Here is a 20844-nt window from a genome sequence, read left to right on the forward strand (position 1 = left end):
TATCCTGGGGGAGGCCGGATCCTGGGCTGTGTCCTGGTGCTCTGTGCTTCTGGGCCTGTGCTGTTGGATTCACGCTCCCGGCTGTGCAGCTGCCTATTCGTGGAGTCACCACCAGAGCCCCTCCGAGCTGCTCCCAGAGTCGAGCAGCCCCCTCTGCGCGGAGCCTCTTCCTCTGCCGGAGCCACCGCCGCCGAGCTGCTCTCAGCCCGTGCAGCCTCCTCCACGCAGAGCTGCCAGCTGAGCCCCTCCGAGCTGATCCGGGCCACGCAGCCCCCTCCGGAGCCACCACCCGAGCCCCTCTGAGCTACTCCCGGGCCACACGGCCCCCTCCGTGGAGCCACTGCCCGAGCCCCTCCAAGCTTCTCTGGGTCCTGCCATGCACGTTGCAGCCCTTTGGGAGCTCGGTGCACTCTCCCCAGGGCTCAGGTGTCTGTTAGTGCCCCAGGGAGCCTGAGGGCATCCCCGTCCTCCTGGGGTCCTGCTCTAACTCCCTGTGAGCCCTTTTCCACCCAGGAAGATTGATGAAGCTCCTGCTTCTCCGGGACAGAGCTCTCCTGTCCTGGGGGCTCTCGCCCCAGCCTTAGCCCGGCTCCTCGTGGGCCCCTCCCCCTTGGATGCCCTTTGTTTCTTTATTTCTTTTTCCCCGTCTTCCTACCTTGATAGAAGCACAAACTCTTCTCACTGTAGCATTTCAGCTGTTCTCTCTTTAAATCTCAGGCCGAATTCGTAGATTTTCAGGATGATTTGAAGGTTCTCTAGGTAATTTGGTGGGGACAGGTGATTTGGGGACCCTACTCTTCCGCCATCTTGCCCCTCCTCTGAGTTTTAAATTTCATTTTTATTTTCTATATATTTATTTAAATCTCCTTGAATATTTTTATTTGTCTGTATAGACAAAATTTTTGTTCAAATGATTTTAATGTTGATTAAATTAATCAAAATACCAATTGTTTTCTTACATAATAGAAAAATTCCGTATTCATATGGAAAGGAAAATCTCAGGATAGTGAGCATACAATTATGAAAAGTAAGAACAATAGTCAGACATCACACATCCCTCTACAGAAATTTATTTTAGTCACTCATTCAGCATATCAGTGTGTGACTGCATAACATCAGACCTGTAGACGGTGGAGCAAAATAGTGAGCCCAGGAGTAAACATGTGCATATACAGTCAGAAATCCTTCCTCCACAGGATATCTAAGAATACACAGTGGGGAAAGGATAGTCTCCATAGCAAATGGTGTTGGACACCTCATGCAAATAATGGCACTTGGTCCTTATCAAACATAACACAGATACAGGGACACAGAAAATCTCAGAATGGATTAAAGGGTTAAGCAGAAGTCTCAACCCTAGAACTCATAAATGAAAACTAAGGGGAAAACATCATGACATTTGCTTAGCTGTGATGTTTTTGAATAACATTAAAATCACAATAATAAAGCAAAGACAGATGAGTGGGGCTATTTCATGTACAAAGTGTGCAGAGCAAATATTAGCAGAGCAAGAAGGCAGCCTATGAAATGGGAGATGGTGTGTTCAACTATATACTGAGAAGGAGTTAGTATCCAAAATACAGAAGGGACTCTTAACCTCAAATACAAAATCTGACAAAACACAATAATAATAAATCCAAATCTCCCACTAAATATTTTCTCAAGGATGGGGCGCCTGGGTGACTCAGGTGGTTAAGCATCTTACTCTTTGTTTTTGATTCACATCATGATCTCAGGATTCTGTAATTGAGCCCCAAGTCAGGCTCTTAGGTCATGGGGAATGTACTTGAGATTTTCCTTCTCTCTCTCTTTCTCCTCTCCTTCACTCTCTTTCTCTTTAAATAAATATATAATATATAACATATAATATAGAGATTTCGAGGGAGGAGGGGCAAGATGGCGGAAGAGTAGGGTCCCCAAGTCACCTGTCCCCACCAAATTAACTAGATAACCTTCAGATAATCCTGAAAATCTATGAATTCAGCCTTAGATCTAAAGAGAGAACAGTTGGAATGCTAGAGTCAGAAGAGTTCACGCTGAAACGCATGCAGGGCTGGACCCGGGAGAAGCTTGGAGGGGTCCAGGCAGAGGCTCCGCAGAGAGGGGGCTGAGCGGCCCTGGGAGCAGCTCGGAGGTGGCTCCAGCAGAAGAAGAGGTTCCTCAGAGAGGGGGCTGTCTGACTGAGAGCACAAATACAACAGCACAGGCCCACGAGCACAGGGCGCCAGGGACGTAGCCCAGGATCTGGCCTCCCCCTGGGACAGGCAAAGGCCAGGAGAGCCCAGGACAGCAAGGATGCTCCTGCCCCAAGCTGAGCAGATCAGTGGCCCTGCCCCTGGAGAATGCAGGCACCTGCAGACTGAGAGCTCCATAGGTATCGAAGGAGCTGAATCCAGGGCACCAGAACTGGCTGCTGCCACTGTTAGTGTTCTAACAGTCTCTTCAAAGAACTAACTGTGGCCTCACAGGATAAACAACCTCCACTGAGCCCTGCACCGGGCAGGGGGCTAAACAGCTCCCCCAAGTGCTAATGCCTGAAAATCAGGACAACAAGCACCTCCCCCAGAAGACCAGCTGGAGGGACAGGGGAAAAACAAATTATTGACCAAGCAGCACTGGAAAGCTCCAGGGAAAGTCAAGAGACTTAAAGTATACAGAATCAGAGGATACTCCCCAATGTTTTTTTTTTTTTTGCTTTTTGATTTCTGTTTGCCACTCCACCCCGTTCTTTCCTTTATTTTTTCTCTTTTTCTTCTCCTTTTTTCTATTTTTTCCTTGTTTTCTTTTTTTATTTTCTTTCCTTCTTTCTCTTCTCTCTTTTTCTCCTTTTCTCAATACAACTTGTTTTTGGTCACTTGGCACTGAGCAAAATGACTAGAAAGAAAACCCCACTTCAAAAGAAAGAATCAGAAACAGTCCTCTCTCCCACAGAGTTACAAAATTTGGATGACAATTCAATGTCAGAAAGCCAATTCAGAGGCCTATTAAACGTATTAAACCTATTACACCTATTATACAGCTACTGGTGGTGATAGAAAAAAGCATAAAGGACTCAAGAGACTTCATGACTGCAGAATTTAGATCTAATCAGGCAGAAATGAAAAATCAATTGAATAAGATGCAATCCAAACTAGAAGTCCTAACGATGAGTGTTAACGAGGTGGAAGAACAAGTGAGTGACATAGAAGACAAGTTGATGGCAAAGAGGGAAACTGAGGGAAAAAGAGACAAATAATTAAAAGACCATGAGGATAGACTAAGGGAAATAAATGACAGCCTGAGGAAGAAAAACCTACGTTTAGTTGGGGTTCCCAAGGGTGCCAAAAGGGACAGAGGGCCAGAATATGTATTTGAACAAATCATAGCTGAAAACTTTCCTCATCTAGGAAAGGAAACAGGCATGCAGATCAAAGAAATAGAGAGATCCCCTCATAAAATCAATAAAAACCATTCAACACCTCGACATTTAATAGTTAAGCATGATGATTCCAAAGATAAAGAGAAGATCTTTAAAGCAGTAAGAGACAAGAAATCCCTGACTTTTATGGGGAGGAGTATTAGGGTAACAGCAGACCTCTCCACAAGACCTGGCAGGCCAGAAAGGGTGGTAAATGAGAAAAACATGACATCAAGAATACTTCATCTAGCAAGGCTCTCATTCAAAATGGAAGGAGAGATAAAGTGCTTCCAAGACAGACAGGAACTGAAAGAATATGTGACCTCCAAACCAGCTCAGCAATAAATTTTAAGGGAGACCCTGAAAATTCCCCTGTAAGAAGTCCAATGGAACAATCCACAAACAGGAACTGAATAGATATCATGATGACTCTAAATTCATATCTTTCAATAGTAACTTTGAACATGAACGGGCTTAATGACCCCTTCATCAGGCACAGGTGTCAGACTGGATAAAAAAGCAGGACCCATCTATTTGCTGTCTACAAGAGACTCACTTTAGACAGGACAACTACACTCTGAAAATAAAAGGTTGAAGAACCATTTACCATTCAAATGGTCCTCAAAAGAAAGCAGGGATAGCCAGCCTTATATCAGATAAACTAAAATTTACCCGGAAGACTGTAGTGAGAGATGAAGAGGGACACTATCTCATACTTAAAGGATCTATCCAACAACAGGACATAACAATCCTCAATATATATGCCCCGAATGTGGGACCTGCCAAATATATCAATCAATTAATAACCAAAGTGAAGAACTACTTAGATAAAAATACACTTATACTTGGTGACTTCAATCTAGCTCTTTCTACACTCGATAGGTCTTCTAAACACAACATCTCCAAAGATACGAGAGCTTTAAATGATACACTGGACCAGATCGATTTCACAGATATCTACAGAACTTTACATCCAAACTCAACTGAATACACATTCTTCTCAAGTGCACATGGAACTTTCTCCAGAATAGACCACATATTGGGTCACAAATTGGGTCTGAACCAATACCAAAAGATTGGGATCGTCCCCTGAATATTCTCAGACCATAATGCCTTGAAATTAGAACTAAATCACAACAAGAAGTTTGGAAGGACCTCAAACACGTGGAGGTTAAGAACCATCCTGCTAAAAGATGAAAGGGTCAACCAGGAAATGAAGGAAGAATTTAAAAGATTCATGGAAACTAATGAGAATGAAGATACAACCGTTCAAAATCTTTCGGATGCAGCAAAACTGTCGTAAAGGGAAATACATCGCAATACAAGCATCCATCCAAAAAATGGAAATAAATGAAATACAAAAGCTAACCTTACACTTAAAGGAGCTAGAGAAAAAACAGCAAATAGATCCTACACCCAGCAGAATAAGAGAGTTAATAAAGATTTGAGCAGAACTCAACAAAATCGAAACCAGAACTGTGGACAAGATCAACAGAACCAGGAGTTGGTTTTTTGAAAGAATTTATAAGACAGATAAACCATTAGCCATCCTTATTAACAGAAGAGAGAGAAGACTCAAATTAATAAAATCATGAATGAGGAAGGAGAGATCACTACCAACACCAAGGAAATACAAACGATTTTAAAAACATATTATGAACAGCTATATGCCAATAAATTAGACAATCTAGACGAAATGGATGCATTCCTGGAAAGCCACAAATTACCAAAACTGGAACAGGAACATATAGAAAACTTGAAGAGGCCAATAACCAGGGAGGAAATTGAAGCAGTCATCAAAAACCTCCCAAGACACAAAAGTCCAGGGCCAGATGCCTTCCCTGGTGAATTCTATCAACGTTTTAAAGAAGAAACCATACCTATTCTACTAAAGTTGTATGGAAAGATAGAAAGAGATCGAGTGCTTCCAATCTCATTCTAGAAGGCCAGCATCACCTTAATTCCAAATCCAGAGAAAGAACCCACCAAAAAGGAGAATTACAGGCCAATATCCCTGATGAACATGGATGCAAAAATTCTCAACAAGATACTAGCCAATAGGATCCAACAGTACATTAAGAAAATTAATGTCATGACCAGTAGGATTTATTCCCGAGACACAAGGCTGGTTCAACACTCGTAAAAAAATCAATGTAATTCATCATATCAGCAAGAGAAAAACCAAAAACCTTACGATCCTCTCAATAGATGCAGAGAAAGCATTTGACAAAATACAGCATCCATCTGATCACAACTCTTCAGAGTGTAGGGATAGAGGGAAATTTCCTCAACATCTTAAAAGCCATCTACAAAAAATGCACAGTAAATATCATTCTCAATGGGAAAGCACTGGGAGCCTTTCCTCTAAGATCAGGAACAAGACAGGGATGTCCACTCTCACCACTGCTGTTCAACACAGTAGTGGAAGTCCTAGCCTCAGCAATCAGACAACAAAAAGACATTAAAGGCATTCAAATTGGCAAAGAAGAAGCCAAACTCTACCTCTTCACCAATGACATGATACTCTACGTAGAAAACCCAAAAGTCTCCACCCCAAGATTGCTAGAACTCATACAGCAATTTGGCAGCATGGCAGGATACAGAATCAATGCCCAGAAGTCAGTGGCATACCTGTACACTAACAATGGGACTGAAGAAAGAGAAATTGAGGAGTCAATCCCATTTACAATTACACCCAAATGGATAATATACCTAGGAATAAACCTCACCAAAGAGGTAAACGATCTATACCCTAAAAACTACAGAACACTTCTGAAAGGAATTGAGGAAGACACAGAGATGGAAAAATCCATGGAAAAATCCATGCTCATGGATTGGCAGAATTAATAATGTGAAAATGTCAATGTTACCCAGGACAATTTAGTCATTTAATGCAATTCCTATCAAAATACTATGGACTTTCTTCAGAGAGTTAGAACAAATCATTTTAAGATTTGTGTGGAATCAGAAAAGACCCCGAATAGCCAGGGGAATTTTACAAAAGAAAACCGTAGCTGAGGGCATCACAATGCCAGATTTCAGGTTGTACTACAAATCTGTGGTCATCACAACTGTGTGGTACTGGCACAAAAAGAGACACATATATCAATGGGACAGAATAGAGAATCCAGAAATGGACCCTCAACTTTATGTCAACTAATATTCAATATAGGAGGAAAGACTATCCACTGGAAGAAAGACAGTGTCTTCAATAAATGGTGCTGGGACAACTGGACATCCACATGCAGAAGAATGAAACTAGACCACTCTCTTTCACCATACACAAAAATAAACTCAGAATGTATGGAAGATCTAAACGTGAGACAAGATTCCATCAAAATGCTAGAGAACACAGGCAACACCGTTTTTGAACTCAGCCACAAAAACTTCTTGCAAGATACATCCACGAAGGCAAAAGAAACAAAAGCAAACTGAACTATTGGGAGTTCATCAAGATAAGAAGCTTTTGCACAGCAAAGGATACAATCAACAAAACTAAAAGACAACCTACAGAATGGGAGAAGATATTTGGAAATGACATATCAGATAAAGGGCTAGTATTCAAGATCTATAAAGAACTTATTAAACTCAATACCAAAGAAACAAACAATCCAATCATGAAATGGGCAAAAGACACGAACAGAAATCTCACAGAGGAAGACATAGACATGTCAACACTCATATGAGAAAATGCTCTGCCTCACTTGCCATCAGGGAAATACAAATCAAAACCACAATGAAATATCAGGAAGGGAGACAGAACATAAAGACTCCTAACTCTGGGAAACGAACTAGGGGTCATTGAAGGGGTGGAGGGCGGGGGGTGGAGGTGAATGTGTGACGGGCACTGAGGGGGGCACTTGACGGGATGAGCACTGTGTGTTATACTGTATGTTGACAATTGAACACCAATAAAATATTTATTATTACAAAAAAAGAAGGAAATAAATCACAATGAGATCCCACCTCACACCAGTGAGAATGGGGAAAATTAGCAAGGCAGGAAACCACAAATGTTGGAGAGGATGCGGAGAAAAGGGAACCCTCTTGCACTGTTTGGGAATGTGAACTGGTGCAGACACTCTGGAAAACTGTGTGGAGGTTCCTCAAAGAGTTAAAATTAGACCTGCCCTACGACCCAGAAATTGCACTGTTGGGGATTTACTCCAAAGATACAGATGCAATGAAACGCCAGGACACCTGCACCCCGATATTTCTAGCAGCAATGTCCACATTAGCCAAACTGTGGAAGGAGACTTGGTGTCCATCGAAAGATGAATGGATAAAGAAGATGTGGTTTATGTATACAATGGAATATTACTCAGCCATTAGAAACGACAAATATCCACCATTTTCTTCGACGTGGATGGAACTTGAGGGTATTATGCTGAGTGAAGTAAGTCAATTGGAGAAGGACAAACTTTCTATGTTCTCATTCATTTGGGGAATATAAATAATAGTGAAAGGGAATAGAAGGGAAGAGAGAAGAAATGGGGAAATATCAGAAAGGGAGACAGAACATGAAGACCCCTAACTCTGGGAAATGAACTAGGGTGGTGGAAGGGGAGGAGGGCCGGGGTGGGGGTGAATGGGTGACGGGGACTGAAGGGGGCACTTGACGGGATGAGCCTTGGGTGTTATTATGTATGTTGGCAAATTTAACACCAATGAAAATAAATTTATTATTTAAAAAATAACATATATTACATATACATATATAATTTTTTAAATCAGGACTAGTTCCTCTATATCTATTTCTTTTTTAAAATTTATTCATCAGAGATACAGTGAGAGAGAGAGAGGCAGAGACACAGGCAGAGGGAGAAATAGGCTCCATGCAGGGATCCCGACATGGGATTGGTCCCAGGACCCCAGGACAATGCCCTGAACGAAAGGCTTATCCCCATCCGCTGAGCCACTAAGGTGTCCCTCTCTATCTATTTCTCTATAGAAAACAAATAATGTTGGGTCCTTTTGTGGACAGTTGATTAAAAATCTGACCTTGGTTCTGTTCCCAAACACATGACATCATTTCCAGTTGAGTGAGGGGAAGGTAGATGCCTCAGGTTTTAGGGTGAGGCAGTCACAGGAGATGGATGGACTCAGTGCAGGTGTCGTAACCTTGTCCTGGTCGCCTACAGGAGAGAGCGTGATCTGGAGATGCTGGATGGGACTGTTGCTGTCAGAACACACAATAGACTCTGGTCTCAAGAATTCCCCATCAGAGGAACTGAGGTGGTTTGGGTCAGTCTGTGAAGCCTCTGTACCTGAGGACATTGTGCACTGGAGGGCAGCATGCAGCCTGATGCAGAGGAGCCCATCATCTGGGGTTGGGGAAGTGAGAAGTAAAGAAAGCCCATCCAAACCACTGTGACCCTGGCCTGGTTGTACGAATGCCCCAGGCTGCATGGTCTGTCATCTCTGAGACTGCTGACCTTCATGGAACATCATCTTCCAGGTTCCCCTGGGATGGTGGGTGCATCAATAGCACGGTGTCTTATCGCAGAATCCTGTCCCATTGATGGATGTTTTCTACTGGGATTATTTTTTAAATCATGAAGGTTTTAGGGTATTATAGACTTCTAACAGAAATGAAGACACTATAAATCCTCACATGCCATTTTTACATGAACATGGGGTTCATTATTCTGCAACAACCAATGAGGAGTGGGATTTCCAGGTCACGTGGTAGGTTATCCACCTTTAATTTCAGAAGGAAGAGAAAAAAATGATTTTTTCAGAGCTTCTATTTTACTTTTCCTTCCTACTTGCAGGGTTGAAACCCAGGTGTCCTGTATGCTCCCCAGGATGTTCTGGTCAGTGCTTCTTTCACACCTGAGCCCCTTTGATGAGTGTATAAGGCATCTCATTGTGGTTGATGTGAATTTCCCTGACAGATTCTGGTGGGAAGTGTCCTCTATTGTGCTTGCTTCATGTGTCTGTACCCTCCTGTATAACATGTCCACACAAAGCTCTGCCTGTTTTATAGATGAATGTTGTTTTTCTATTGAGTTTTGAGGGTTCTTATGATACTCAGGTGAAAGTTCTTTGTTATGAAATTTGTGTATGTTTTCCCTTGGTCCATATCTTGTCTTTCATTATCTTGATAAATACATGAGCAGAAAAATATAGTTGATTTTCACAAAATGTATTCCTAATATTTGGTGTTATGCATATTGATTTTTTATCTATAGCATTCCAATTTCATGATTAATGATTGCCTCTGAATAGCTTCTCCATTGACAATATATTGAAAACTCTTGTGTTTTTTTTCCTTGTTTCCTCAGTGTTTATCTGTTCCCTAATTGGTCTCTATTGATTCAGTGTTGCTTTTTAATATATAAATGAATATAGACTGGCAATTGATTTGCATGGTGCTGTTTTCTTTAACTGTAGCCATTCTGTTCTCATGCTCAAACTTGAACTTGTAATTTCGTGACAGATGCTCTGCTGTATCTCAATCAGGCTGGTTGTTAATCAGGTTGAATAGATGTGGTTCTGGTGTGAAACAGTAACATTTATCTCTCCAGATGTTAGACTTTCTATACATCTTGCTGTTCTTCAGAGACAGGTTATAATACTTAGCATCCACTCACCAGACATTGGCATTTGCTCTAGTGCCTTCCCCTGGAGGATGATGGACCCTTGTGACATCACACTGATGTGCTCAGTGAAAACCCAGAGAAGAAGCAGGTGAGTGTAAGCATTTCCTGGTTTTCCCCAGCCCAGAACCAGACTCCTTCAGGGTGATCTGGGAGATTCTCCAATGGAGAAAGACATCACAGGATGGGGAAAGGAATCTTTTACCCCCAGGGAGCCCCTGACACAAGCACTCACAGGAAATGATAGTCAGCAGCAGGGTTGAGGAGCACAGGTTGCCCAGGCAGGGATACAAATGTCACTGTCCTAAAACCAGTGCTAGTCTTTTCAACTGTGAGGAGGTGGATTTGAGTATATTTCAATCTTCATCAATGTCCTGACTCATGTGATGAGACGTAGGGTCCTGCAGCATGGGGACTGAATCTGTGTAGGAGGAACAGTGAGCCTTTAATGTTCTGGAGATATGTGCATGATGTTTATGTTTTGTTAACAGTAGTCGATCGATATCTTGATGTGCACAGTCAGATTTGAGACACAGGTGTCCACACGTCTACCCATCCCACCTCACCAGCCCATGACTGAGCAGGGGCCCTGTGCAGCTGGAGTTGGGGGAAACATGGGGAACAGCAGCCTGGTAATATGTTTTACCCTCATCTTCACTCTGCTTATGCACTGGATATGCTCCCATTTCAAGTCAGGTCCTGGAGAATTCCTCCATCGAGATTGTCCACATCACTATGTAGAATTACATGCTGACCATGAACAATTCTAGAACAGTATCATGGTAGACAAATACCTTCATGGTGGCCAGACTAATCAGCAGAATTTGTGAAAGTTAGGGACTTCATGTCTTCAATAGAATGCGATTATTTCCAGTGTTGGTGTGTGGCTGTGGTATGATCTTCTCCATGTGCAATGAATCCCTGCTCATGCAGCAGAGCACCACACAGTGTTTAGGAAGTTGTAGAGGTAGGATCACTCCAACATTGGGCTGACTGGGAAAGATACAGGATAACCTGAAAGATGACCATGGGCTCCCCTAATTCTTCTACCAAAGTGCATGCTGGTAAACACACATGTCCACCCATTGGCACAAAACCTTAAGGGATAGAATCCCCAAGGGCAGAGTAGTGTAGATCCTTGAAGAAGAGAGATTCCTTGGCATCAGAAACTAATTGTTTCCTAATTTTTCTTAGAAACTACTGTCCTCTCCTGCATTCCCTCCATGTAATCCCTGCACTGGGAGAGTCTATAGGTGGTGTTCCTTATGGGGTACAGCAGGCATTTTAGAATCAGATAAGATTTTTTTGAGTATCATGAGTCCTCATGTATACAGTAGACTTTTCCAGGGGAATCACACCTAGAGTTCTGCCCACATGTGTTTGAAATGATGAGGTGTGGGAATTTGGGGTGATGATTTTAGAAAGATTTACAAGGATACTCATTGGCTGGGCTGGGTGGGGAGGATCCTCTTTAGGAATTCAGCGCTGAAGGGGGAACTGTCAGGATGATGTGTTGATGTAGACTGAGCTGTAATCTGGAACACCTGTCAGTCCAGGCCTTGTGACCATGACTTCATGACTGTCCTGCCAGAATGTTATGGATGTGATGCTCAGAGAGTGGGATGGAGAAATCCATCCACAGTATCCACATCATTTCTTTTGCACAAGCACATTGTCACATTTCAAAAATAGCAGAAGTTACGAATTTGTTAGGGAGAAATCTCCAGTCCCAGTGTCTGCAGCCCAACACCTCTCAACTCTTCCCAGATGATGCCTTAAGGAACTTCTCTACTTCTGTCCACATAAGGGTGCAAATATCCCCACTACAAAAATTAATACCTTTGTCTTTTATGCAAAGTGTTTAACCTCCATCATTCTTTCAGTGTAGCTGTTGATTCAAAGCTTCCTAGTGAGAATGGTGTGCACACAAAAGCAGTATATTGGTCCCAATATCCTGACTCATTGCTGTGAGGAAGTCAGGAGTACCCTTGTCCCTGTCACCTCCTCAACCCAGCAGCACAGCTGTCATCTCACCAGGGTTTCTGACACTCCCACGATGTGGGTTCTCACACTGTCTCACACAGTAGTACATGGCTGTGTCCTCAGCTCTCAGACTGGTCAGCTCCATGTTGGCTGTGCTTGTGGTTGTGTCTGCCATCAGGGTGACTCTGCCTGGAACTTCTGCACATACTTTGTCTCACCATCTTCAGGACCAATCCATCCCATCCACTCAAGCCCTGGTCCTGGAGCCTGTCATACCCATTCCAAAATGTAGTCAGTGAAGCTGTATCCAGATGTCTTGCAGGGGACTATCACTGATGCCCCTAGCTTCTTCACCTCAGCCCCAGACTGCACCAGCTGGACCTCAGAATGCACACCTGTGGAGAGGAACAGGAGGGTATTAAGTCATCCTGACTGGCCTTAATCCTCTCCTCAGCATAGAAACTGGGTTGTAGGGGATCCCTGGGTGGCGCAGCGGTTTGGCGCCTGCCTTTGGCCCAGGGCGCGATCCTGGAGACCCGGGATCGAATCCCACATCGGGCTCCCGGTGCATGGAGCCTGCTTCTCCCTCTGCCTCTCTCTTTCTCTCTCTCTCTCTCTGTGACTATCATAAATAAATAAAAATTAAAAAAAATAAAAGTTTAGAAACTGGGTTGTACTTTACCTGTGGCCAGTGCCAGCAAGAAGATAATTCTCCAGCTGCAGTACATGTTGAGTACCATACTGTCAAGGGCTTCTGGAGGGAAGGTGTGCAGGTGTTGGTGAGGCTGTCAGGGCACAGATATTTCCATAGTAAACCTAGTGCATCTCAGATCACGTGGATGTCCTATTTTCCAGCGCCATTTATTGAAGAGACTTTCATTTTTCCAGGGAATAGTCTTTCCTGATTTGTCAAATATTAGTTGAACATAAAGTTTAGGGCCCATTTCTGGATTCTCTATTCTGTTCCATTGATCTATGTGTTTGTTTTTGTGCTATGACCACACTGTCTTCATGATCACAGCTTTGTAATACACCTTGATATCAGGCATTTTGGTGCCCCCGGCTCTGGCTTTTTTTTTTAATATTTATTTATTTATTTTATGATAGACATAGAGAGAGAGAGGCAGAGACACAGGCAGAGGGAGAAGCAGGCTCCATGCAGGGAGCCCGACGCGGGACCCGATCCCAGGACCCCAGGATCGCGCCCTGGGCCAATGGCAGGCACTAAACCGCTGAGCCACCCAGGGATCCCCTGGCTTTTTTTTTTTAATTTCCCTGGCTATTAGGGGTCTTTTCTGACTCCACACAAATCTTAAGATAATTTGTTTCAAATATCTGAAGAAGAAAGTCCATGGTATTTTGATAGGGATTGCATTAAACGTGTATATTGCCCTGGGAAACATTGACATTTTCACAATATTAATTCTGCCAATCCATGAGCATGGAATATTTTTCCATCTCTTTGTGTCTTCCTCAATTTCTTTCAGAAGTGCTCTATAGTTTTGAGGGTATAGATCCTTTACATCTTTGGTTAGGTTTATTCCTAGGTATCTTATGCTTTTGGGTGCAATTGTAAATGGGATTGACTCCTTAATTTCTCTTTCTTCAGTCTCATTGTTAGTGTATAGAAATATCTGAAGAAAGTCCATGGCATTTCCCATGATAGGGATCACATAGACTGTGTAAATTGCTCTTGGTATCATGCTCATTTTCACAATTTTAACTCTTCCAATCCATGAGAAGGGAATATTTTTCCATCTCTTTGTGTCTTCCTCAATTCCTTTCAGAAGTGTTCTATAGGTTTTAGGGTATAGATCCTTTACCTCTTTGGTTAGGTTTATTCCTAGGTATCTTATGCTTTTGGGTGCAATTGTAAATGGGATTGACTCCTTAACTTCTCTTTCTTCAGTCTCATTGTTAGTGTATAGAAATGCCAGTGATTTGGGGGCATTGATTTTGTATCCTGCCAGTACCAAATTGTTGTATGAGTTCTAGCAATCTTGGGGTGGAATCTTTTGGGTTTTCTATGTATAGTGTCATGTCATCTGCAAAGAGGGAAAGTTTGACCTCTTTGCCAATTTGAATGCCTTATTTCTTTTTGTTGCCTGAATGCCAAGGATAGGATTTCCAGGACTATGTTGAATAGCAGTGGTGAGAGTGCACATCCCTCTTTCATTCCTGATCTTAGGGGAAAGGTTCCCAGTGTTTCCCTATCGAGAATGATATTTGCTGTGGGCTTTTTGTAGATGGCTTTAAGATGCTGAGGAATGTTCCCTCTCTCCCTACACTCTGAAGAGTTTTGATCAGGAATGGATGCTCTATTTTGTCAAATGCTTTCTCTGCATCTATTGAGAGGATCCTATGGTTCTTGTTTTTTCTCTTGCTTATATGATCAATCACATTGATTGATTTATGAGTGTTGAATCAGCCTTACATCCTGAGGATAAATCCCACTTGGTCATGGTGAATAATCTTCTTGATGTGTTGTTGGACCCTATTGGGTAGTATCTTGCTGAGAATTTTTGCATCCATGTTCATCAGGGATATTGGTCTATAATTCTCCTTTTTGGTGGGGCCAATGTCTGCTTATGCATTCAAGGTGATGCTGGCCTCATAGAATGAGTTTGGAAGTTTTCCATCCTTTTCTATCTTTCTGAACAGCTTGAGGAGAATACTTAGGGTTTCTTCTTTAAACGTTTGATAGAATTTCCCTGGGAAGCCATCTGGCCCTGGACATTTGTGTCATGGGAGGTTTTTGATGCCTGCTTCAATTTCTTCCCTGGTTATTGTCCTGTTCAGGTTTTCTATTTCTTCCTGTTACAGTTTTTTAATTTGTAGCTTTCATTTTGTTCTATGAATTCATCATAGGAATCCATCCACTTGAGTATATGGCTGGTTAAAGGTGCTTAGATGATAAAGCAGGCTGGAATCTAAAACAATATTTTTAAAGATACAACTGGGATTGAGCATACATTGAAGACAGTTGAGAATCACTTATTGTAGATATAAAAGAAGTAAGCCCTTGTCAGCCCAAAATTAAAAATGCTATTACAGAAATGCTGTCCCAAATGCATGGAAAAAAGAGGACGAATGAAAGAACAGCATATTGGGGAAATAGAAGATAATATGGTGGAAAATCATGACAGAACAGTAGAGGGAAACAAAGTAATTGTCCCTAAATGTAGACATAGGGAACTCAGTGACATATGAAACAGTAATATTCCTTTGACAGGAGGCCCAGAAAATGAAGACCGAGAAATGATGGCAGGTTTATTCAATCAAATAATTCCTGAAAATCCCCCGAATCAGAAGGACAGAGACCTCAACATCCAGGAAGCACAGATACTCTCATGAAATTCAACAAATTCAACCTTCTCCAAGGCATTTCATAGTCAATCTCACAAAATATGCAGACAAAGAAGGAATCCTGAAAGCAGGAAGGGAACTGCTGTCCCGACCCTCACAGCCATCGGTCTAACAGCATCTGGACAGTGATGCTCAGACTCAGGTCCCACAGGGTCAGCACATCCCCATCCCATGGAAAGGTTGATAAATCATCATCCTTACACTAAAGTTCCACAATAACCCGGGCCCGTCACTCCCTGTGTAAAGGTTCTCCTCCGTGTGTCCACTGGGTGTGTTCACAGAGTCCTAGAAGTGTCCATAGGTTCATTCTCCCTGTAGGTGTGAACATGTGAGAAATCCACCCTTGACCCCATGGATGGAACTTATCAGGGACTTACCACAACAGATGCAGCAGAAAAGACCATATCATCAGGGCTTGGATTCTCGTGTCACTAATATCTTAGCCTGTTCCCCCTGCTGGAACATCATACTTGGTCTGCGTGGATTAAACAATGACACTCATTCCCACAGTTCTGGATTCTAGGAAGCCTGACGTCCAGGTAAAGGCAGATGTGGTGTCTAGAGAGTGCCCACGTCCTACCACATCCTTTCCTCATAAACTCACATTGGGCCATGGGGCAGTGAGCTTTCCCAGTCCTGGTGTATAAGTCCTATTATGAGGCTGTACCTTCCTGACCTAAGTGCTCCCCTTGGACCACACCAACTCCTCCTATCACATGGGCGATAGATTTCAACATGGGGAAGGTAGAGGTCACACACAGTGGGCTGATATCAGCACCTGAAAGATCAATGATTTATATCATGGGAGTGGAAGGCTCCTCCAATTGAGCTCCTCACCCCGAGGATCTTCATAGAACCAATGGAAGCTTCTGGTCCTTGAACAAGGACACACAAGACCTTCAGAATCAGCTGATAACTTGGAGTGAGATAGATTCCACTTCATATTCTGGGTGAGGCGTCGGTCTACTTCTATAATCATATAATTTTTGCTACTTCTCTCTGATCATACTTCTCATATACCACTACGTCAGGTATTTTTTTTTCACAGATGGATTGTAGGTCCCTCTCTTTTAAAAGATTTTATTCATGAGAGACAGAGAGAGAGAAGAGGTAGTGACACAGGCAAACAGAGAAGCAGGGTCTATACAGGGAGCTTGATGTGGGAGTTGAACTTGGGACTCCAGGATCATGCCCTAGGCTGAAGGCAGATGCTAAAACACAGAACCACCCAGGGATCCCCGGATTCTTCTAGTCCTTGAGATACTTGGAGATATTTGTATATTTTTCATATTTAGGGGAATAGTAAATAAGTGTAAGCAAATCTGTCTTCTCTGTATATAAAGTAGCTATTTCCTAAAGAATCTAAGTTTAAAAATCAGAAACTGGATAGTTAAGCACAAATTCCTTGCCCAGTGAGACTCCCTGGGGGAAACTGCTCCTTGGAGAGGAAGCCCAGACCCTAACAGGAAACCTGCCCAGAGCCTCCATCTGCACCTGCTCCTGGGCCTTCAAGACAGAAGTGGTGAGGACTGGGCACCCCCTGGTGGTGCCGGTCCCCTTCTACAGGGAGGTTTGTGTCTGGGCTCACACTGCTGTCCCCTCACTGTGTCCCTCGCACAGTAATACATGGCCATGTCCTTGGCTGTCAGGCTGTTCATCTTCAGATACGGCATGTTCTTGGCGTTGTCTCTGGTGATGGTGAATCGGCCCTTCATAGCGTCGGTGTAGCCTGTGCTCCTTCCACTATGGCTAATTTCTGCAACCCACTGCAGCCCTTTCCCTGGAGCCTGGCGGACCCAGCTCATGGCATAGTTACTGAAGGTGAATCCAGAAGCCACACAGGACAGTCTCAAGGATGCCACAGGCTTCACCAGGTCTCCCCCAGACTCCACCAGCTGCACCTCACCCTGGACACCTGCAGACACAAGACATTCTGTTCAGGAAACTATCCCACATCCCCTGTTTCTCTCACTCACCACTCACATACTCATGGTCCCTTGTTCTCCTTGAATTACCTTGTAAAATAGCAACGAGGAAAAGCCATCTGAGCCCAGACTCAATGGGGAGTTGCCTGTGTTCTCCCTTGATCACTGAATGAGGTCACTGGGGGATCCTGGGGCTGGTGCTCTTCTCCCAGCTGCAGGGTCGGGGCTAGGCTGATTTAATCAGTGTAGGAGGGCCATATTTGCATGTCCCCTGAGTATATAGTCAGATCCAGAGGTAGATTTTATTCTTTTCAAGATGTAAACAAGAATTACATTACATTTGCAGGCAATTCTTTCTTTTTTAGTAGTACTAAAAGGTGATTATGTATTTTTTTAAATAAATTTATTTTTTATTGGTGTTCAATTTGCCAACGTACAGAATAACACCCAGTGCTCATCCCATCAAGTGACCTCTCAGTGCCCGTCACCCACTCACCCTCACCCCCTGCCCTCCTCCCCTTCCACCAACCCTAGTTCATTTCCCAGAGTAAGGAGTCTTCATGTGCTGTCTCCCTTTCTGATATTTCCTACCCATTTTTCTCCCTTCCCTTCTATTCGCTTTCACTAGTATTTATATTCCCCAAATGTATGAGAACATATAATGTTTGTTCTTCTCCGACTGACTTATTTCACTCAGCATAATACCCTCCAGTTCCATCCATGTTGAAGAAAATGGTGGGTATTTGTCATTTCTAATGGCTGAGTAATGTGCCATCGTATACATAAACCACATCTTCTTTATCCATTCATCTTTTGATGGACACCGAGGCTCCTTCCACAGTTTGGCGATTGTGGCCATTGCTGCTAGAAACATTGGGGTGCAGGTGTCCAGACGTTTCATTGCATCTGTATCTTTGGGGTAAATCCCCAACAGTGCAATTCCTGGATCATAGGGCCAGACTATTTTTAACTCTTTGAGGAACCTCCACACAGTTTTCCAGAGTGGCTGCACCAGTTCACATTCCCACCAACAGTGTAAGAGGGTTCCCTTTTCTCCGCATCCTCTCCAACATTTGTTGTTTCCTGCCTTGTTAATTTTTCCCATTCTCACTGGTGTGAGATGGTATCTCATTGTGGTTTTGATTTGTATTTCCCTGGTGGCCAGTGATGCAGAGCATTTACTCATGTGAATGTTGGCCATGTCTATGTCTTCCTCTGTGAGATTTCTCTTCATGTCTTTTGTCAATTTCATAATTGGATTGTTTCTTTGGTGTTGAGTTTAATAAGTTCTTTATAGATCTTGGAAACTAGCCCTTTATCTGTTACGTCATTTGCAAATATCTTCTCCCATTCTGTAGGTTGTCTTTTAGTTTTGTTGACTGTATCCTTTGCTATGCAAAAGCTTCTTATCTTGATGAAGTCCCAATAGTTCATTTTTGCTTTTGTTTCTTTTGCCTTCGTGGATGTATCTTGCAAGAAGTTACTGTGGCCGAGTTCAAAAAGGGTGTTGCCTGTGTTCTCCTCTAGGATTTTCATGGAATCTTGTCTCACATTTAGATCTTTCAACCTTTTTGAGTTTATCTTTGTGTATGGTGAAAGGGAGTTGTCTAGTTTCATTCTTCTGCATGTGGATTTCCCAACACCACTTATTGAAGACACTGTCTTTCTTCCCGTGGATAGTCTTTCCTCCTTTATCAAATATTAGTTGACCATAAAGTTCAGGGTCCACTTCTGGGTTCTCTGTTCTGTTCCATTGATCTATGTGTCTATTTTTGTGCCAGTACCACACTGTCTTGATGACGACAGCTTTGTAGTCCAACCTGAAATCGCATTGTGATGCCCCCAGCTATGGTTTTCCTTTTTGAAATTCCCCTGTCTCTTTGGGGTCTTTTCTGATTCCACACAAATCTTAAAATAATTTGTTCTAACTCTCTGAAGAAAGTCCATGATATTTTGATAGGGATTTCAATAAACCTGTAAATTGCTCTGGGAACATTGACATTTTCACAATATTCATTCTGCCAGTCCATGAGCATGGAATATTTTTCCATCTCTTTGGAATGGAAAGAAAACTCTGAGGAATTTTCCTCAATTCCTTTCAGAAGTGTTCTATAGGTTTTAGGGTATAGATCCTTTACCTCTTTGGTTAGGTTTATTCCTAGGTATCTTAGGCTTTGGGGTGCAATTGTAAATGGGATTGACTCCTTAATTTCTCTTTCTTCAGTCTCATTGTTAGTGTATAGAAATGCCACTGATTTCTGGGCATTGATTTTGTATCCTGCCACACTGCCAAATTGCTGTATGAGTACTAGGAATCCGGGGATGGAGGCTTTTGGGTTTTCTATGTAGAGTATCATGTCATCTGAGAAGAGGGAGAATTTGACATCTTTGCCAATTTGAATGCCTTTAATGTCTTTTTGTTGTCTGATTGCTAAGGCTAGGACTTCCAGTACTATGTTGAATAGCAGTGGTGAGAGTGCACATCCCTCTTTCATTCCCAATCTTATGGGAAAGGCTCCCAGTGCTTCCCCATTGAGAATGATATTCGCTGTGGGCTTTTCGTAGATGGCTTTTAAGACGTTGAGGAATCTTCCCTGTCTCTCTACACTCTGAAGAGTTTTGATCAGTAATGGATGCTGTATTGTGACAAATACTTTCTCTGCAACTAGTGATAGGATCATATGGTTCTTGGTTTTCCTCTTGCTGATATGATGAATCACATTGATTTTATTACGAGTGTTGAACCAGCCTTGTGTCTCGGGAATAAATCCTACTTGGTCATGGTGAATAATTTTCTTAATGTATTGTTGGATCCTATTGGTTAGTATCTCGTTGAGAATTTTTGCATCCATGTTCATCAGGGATATTGGTCTATAATTCTCCTTTTTGGTGGGGTCTTTGTCTGGTTTTGGAATTGAGGTGATGCTAGCCTCATAGAACAAATTTGGTAGTACTCCATCTCTTTCTATCTTTCCAAACAGCTTTAGTAGAATAGGTATGGTTTCTTCTTTAAACGTTTGATAGAATTCCCCTGGGAAGCCATCTGGCCCTGGACTTTTGTGTCTTGGGAGGTTTTTGATGACTGCTTCAATTTCCTCCCTGGTTTTTGGCCTGTTCAGGTTTTCTATTTCTTCCTGTTCCAGTTTTGGTAGTTTGTGGCTTTCCAGGAATGCATCCATGTCTTCTAGATTGCCTAATTTATTGGCATATATCTCTTCATAGTATGTTTTTAAAATCGTTTGTATTTCCTGGGTGTTGGTAGTGATCTCTCCTTTCTCATTGATGATTTTATTAATTCGAGTCTTGTCTCTTCTTTTAATAAGGCTGGATAATTGTTTATCTATCTTATTAATTCTTTTCTTTATTTATGATAGTCACACAGAGAAAGAGAGAGAGAGAGGGAGAGACACAGGCAGAGGGAGAAGCAGGTTCCATGCACCAGGAGCCCGATGTGGGACTCGATCTCAGGTCTCCAGGATCGCGCTCTGGGCCAAAGACAGGCACTGAACTGCAGCACCACCAAGGGATCCCATATATTATTAATTCTTTCATAGAACCAACTCCTGGTTTT

The 20844-nt window shown here is 42.7% G+C and overlaps 1 pseudogene and 1 gene segment (V, D, J or C); both read right to left on the reverse strand.

Annotated features, from left to right (window-relative positions):
- Positions 1–20844, reverse strand: part of LOC144321274 (immunoglobulin heavy variable 3-74-like) — a 182744-nt gene that overhangs the window by 13177 nt on the left and 148723 nt on the right.
- LOC144321313 (immunoglobulin heavy variable 3-23 pseudogene) overlaps positions 16857–20844 on the reverse strand; it is a 116005-nt pseudogene continuing 112017 nt past the window's right edge. The window contains exon 2 of the transcript XR_013387019.1: positions 16857–17263. The product of XR_013387019.1 is annotated as an immunoglobulin heavy variable 3-23 pseudogene (transcript). The remainder of the gene's footprint in view (positions 17264–20844) is intronic.

This window comes from Canis aureus, chromosome 9 (assembly GCF_053574225.1).
Source record: "Canis aureus isolate CA01 chromosome 9, VMU_Caureus_v.1.0, whole genome shotgun sequence".
In the NCBI taxonomy this organism is placed as follows: domain Eukaryota; kingdom Metazoa; phylum Chordata; class Mammalia; order Carnivora; family Canidae; genus Canis; species Canis aureus.